Genomic DNA, 4,645 nt, shown 5'->3' on the forward strand with positions numbered 1-4,645 from the left:
AATCTATATGATATACAAATTAATGGACAGATTCAAATAAAAGTTAAATATAATTACTTAAATATTACATAAACACTGAATTTTCAAATAAGTTGCTATCATAAATGTTTTATCAATGCATTATGGAGTTCAAAACAAGCATTTATGTCCTTACTTTTTGTTATGTCTCGCTAAATATTATTCAAATGGGAGATTGTCATCTACCACAATTTATGACCTTGGAGTTTGAACCTCTACGACATCTTGAATTGGTGCATTAAAATCGTCTTAGCTTCATCCTCAATTGTCATGTTGTGCAGTATAATACATGTAGTGAAGATATCGTGTAGAGTTTTCTTTCTTCAAAAATATGACGATCCTGCAATAATTGCAAAACGTGATTGCAAAACTTTGTATGCATGTTCAGCATCCTTTCGACATGATTCATTTTTTGTCACGGACTAATTATTATGTTATGTAATATGTTTTATTTGTATTTAAATTATTATGTTATGCATTGTGTAGTTGTCTTATATTTAAATGATCATATTATGTATTATATTTTTAAATTAAAATTTTAATCTTATCATTTTAATTGTGTGCATTCTTAATAGTGAACATTAATAATAAATTATATTATATTATTGACGTAAATGAGAAAAAACTAAAATACTATTAATTCGAGATGAAAGTACAGCTGGCACAAATCAAAGACTTCAACGATTGTCTGATTAACAGTGACCTATCAGAGATCTATGCAGTAGGGAGGAAATAAACATGGACTAATGGACATGTGTTCAGCAAGATAGATAGAGCATTGGTCAATGATGAATGGATAATTAGAATGCAACCAGTACAAGTGATGGTGATGGCAAATGTATTCTCAGATCATTCCCCTCTGAGTATAGATTTGGAATTACAAAGGGATATAAGGAAGAAACCATTCAGATTCTACAAATGTCTAGCTAAGCATCTTGATTATAAAACCATAATAAAGGCAAGATGGAAGAGACAAAATGGAGGAATGCACGGGGTGTGGCAAAATCTAAAGAATGTAAGAAGAAAAATGCAACACTTGAAAAAAATGAATATGTAGGTGTAACAACAAAAGTTCAACAGATTAGAAGAGAACTTTTGGAGAAGAAGAATCAAATGAAAAATATTCTTATTCCCCAACATATGCTAGAAGAAGAGAAGGAGATGAGGACATAACTTATCAAATGGAGCTTGATTGAAGAGTCAATTTATAAGAAAAAGTTCTGAATGCATTGTCCCGAATGAGTGATTCAAATACTACATACTTTTTTTCCCAGTATGAAGGGAAGGAAAGCTCATAATCAAATAACAATGCTTACCAAAGAAGATGGTACAATTGTCATAGATCTAGCTGATATCATAAGAGTATTTGTGGTTTTTTAGAAGGAGTTATTAGGATAATCAACTTCACCTATGCCAGTTACTAAACCAGCAGTAACGAGAGATGTCCCTATGCTCACTAAAACACAAAAACTATCACTCATACAATCTTTCATTTTTGAGGATGTTCTAACAACACTTAGAGAAATTGATGATAATAAAGTACCAGGAGGATATGGTTTCACTGCACACTTTTTCAAACAAGCGTGGCTAACAATGGGAGATGAGGTAACAGAGGAAGTATTGCAATTCTTTCAAACTAATGAGATGTTTGGTCCTATTAATAGAGTTTCTCTCACATTGATTCCAAAATTATAACACCCTAGTTCCATTAAAGAATACAGGCCTATTTCATGTTGTACCACAATATACAAGATAATCTTTAATATGCTTACACATAGATTACAGGGAATAATTAATTATCTTGTGGATCCTAGTCAGGCTGAATTTGTACCCGGAAGAATGCTAAATGATAATGCGATTCTAAGCCATGAACTAGTTAAAATATAAAGGGATCTCACCTAGATGCATGTTTAAAATTGATATGCAGAAGACATATGACTTTTTGGAAAAACATTTCCTCGAAGAGGTACTATTTGGTCTACAGATACCTGCTCAATTTATAACATGAATTATGAGATGTGTAAGGGCAATCTCTTATTCTATAGTGATAAATGGATCTCCCAACAGACCATTCCAAGAAAAAAGAGGGGTGAGAGAAGGGTATCCCCTATATCTGTTTCTTCTAGCTATGGAGTATCTCATTAGATTATTAAAGTCATCGAGGACTAATAAAAAATTCAAGTTCCATCCAAGGTGCCATAAGTAGCAGATTATATAACTGAATTTTGCTAATGATCTCCTTTTATTCAGCAGAGGAGATGTGCAATAAACTTGTTAAATATATTGTAAATATTTTGTATTATGGTAAATATCTTCTATTATGGTAAATTAGTTAGGAGTATATTTTGTAGCCTTGTTTTTTGCTATCTTTATTCATATAAGGATCGGTAAAACAGAGAGATGTGATTAAGGAAAATATTCTTTCATGGTATCAGTTGCTTAGGGTGCTTCTTCCGCATACGCCCCTAATTCCACCCCTTTTTCTTCTTCCCTTTGTTCATTTTTTTCCGCCGGCAATCTCACAATGTCGGACAAATCTTTTCATCCAGCTTTGGCCGTCTCTAATATCAAGAACAATATTGCCATAACTCTTGAGATGGAAAACGTTCAATACTCTATATGGTCAAAATTATTCAAAATTCATGCTCGTTCTCACAGAGTACTAGACCATATTATCCCTCCAAAACAAGGTATGTTCAAACCACCTTCAACTGATCAAGAGAATGAACTCTGGACTACTTTGGATGCCATGGTTCTTTCATAGATTTATGCCACTATATCTAATGATCTCCTGCAGACCATCATTGAGCCTGATTCTACTGCTATGGAGGCCTAGGATAGGTTGCGAGACATATTCCAAGACAACCAACATTCCCGTGCAGTTTCTCTTATACAAGAATTCTCCACCACTTCTATGGAGAATTTTCCCAATGTATCTTACTGTCAGCATCTCAAGTCTCTCGCTGATCAGATGAAGAAAGTTGGAGCGCCGGTTTCTGATATCCGGATGGTGTTACAGTTGGTTGGTGGCCTTACCCGAGCCTAACGTGGTGTGGGCACGCTTATTCGTCAAAGCAATCTGCTTCCTCCCTTTTACAAGGCTCGCTCTATGCTTGTTCTTGAGGAAACCGTAAAGGCAAAGGAGGCGGCAACCGAATATGCCATGGTTGCAGCCTCGTCAGATGACTCCTTCGGTCATTTGACAAACACGGGTTAGTTGAAGAGAAAATATTCCAGTTTGTCAAACAACAAGCGCAACTCTGGTAGCCGAAAAAATGTTGGTCGGGGCTCCGGTGGTGGCTTCGGCGGTGCCAAAAATAATGGTAGTTGAAATTCACCGACTGTTGGGCGAGGCTCTGGTGCGTCTCAAGCTTTGAACATGTCCCCTGCTTTTTGGCACCAACTGTATCCTTGGGGATATGGCTGGACCATTCCTTCTTGCCCTTAGCCAACTCAAGGATGGACCAGGACTTGTACTCCAAACCAGCAAGCCCAACCCTCTTCTCCCCCTACTGACTCTCCCCAACCTCCCTCTGGGCCATCCTCCCTTGACAGCCCATCACCTCATTCCTCACCCCATACTTCCCCTTTGGCCCAAACACATTCCACACCATCAAACAATTTAGCACAACAACCCACTCAAATTCCTCTTCAGCGGCAAAGAGTTGTGACCCGTAGCCAAAATGGGATATTTCAACCAAATAAGAAATGTTCTTTTGTTTCTGAGATTAAAAGGTCACATTTGCCTTGTAATCCGATTGCGGCTCTCCTTGATCCAAATTGGAAAATGGCCATGGATGATGAATATGATTCTCTTATTAAAAATAAGACGTGGGAGTTAGTGCCCCGTCCACCTAATATGAATGTGATTCGGTCTATCAAACCTACTACAATTTTGACTGTTCTTAGTATATCTCTGTCCAAAGCATGGACAATTCATCAATTGGACGTCAAAACTGATTTTCTTTACGGTTAACTTCACGAAACTGTTTATATGCATCAACCCTTGGGGTACAGAGATCGTACTCATCCTGATTATGTTTGTCTATTACGTAAGTCTTTGTATGACCTTAAGCAAGCTCCCAGGGCTTGGTATAAGCGTTTTGCTGATTATGTTTTTCCCACTGGTTTCACTAATAGCCGGTGTGACAATTCTCTTTTCATCTACATCAAGGGTTTGGACATGGCTTACATTTTATTATATGTTGATGATATCATTCTTACTGCTTCTTCCGATGCTCTTCGGTGTTCTATCATATCTCTTCTCAGTTCTGAATTTGCTATGAAAGATTTGGGTCGTTTAAATTATTTTCTTGGTATTGCTGTCACCAGACATAAGGGTGGTATGTTTCTTTCACAGCGGAAATATGCTAAAGAAATAATTGAACGAGCTGACATATCCTCATGTAAATCGACTCTTACTCCGGTTGACTCCAAACCGAAAGTTAGTGCTAATTCTAGTGTTCCTTATGCTGATCCCACTCTTTACAGAAGTCTTGCAAGGGCCCTTCAATATCTCACTTTATGTAACGACCCGCTAGGTCGTTTTTAGAACTACGACTATTTTGACTCCTTCCAAAAAAATTTAAAGGGGTATTTTTAACTATTTAGTAACGACAATTATTTA

The 4,645-nt window shown here is 36.7% G+C and overlaps 1 pseudogene; it reads left to right on the forward strand.

Annotated features, from left to right (window-relative positions):
* Window positions 1–2,535: 2,535 nt before the first annotated feature.
* On the forward strand, window positions 2,536–3,661 carry LOC101247794 (uncharacterized; annotated as a pseudogene).
* The last annotated feature ends 984 nt before the right edge of the window (window positions 3,662–4,645 follow it).

This window comes from Solanum lycopersicum, chromosome 3 (assembly GCF_036512215.1).
Source record: "Solanum lycopersicum chromosome 3, SLM_r2.1".
Lineage (NCBI taxonomy): Eukaryota > Viridiplantae > Streptophyta > Magnoliopsida > Solanales > Solanaceae > Solanum > Solanum lycopersicum.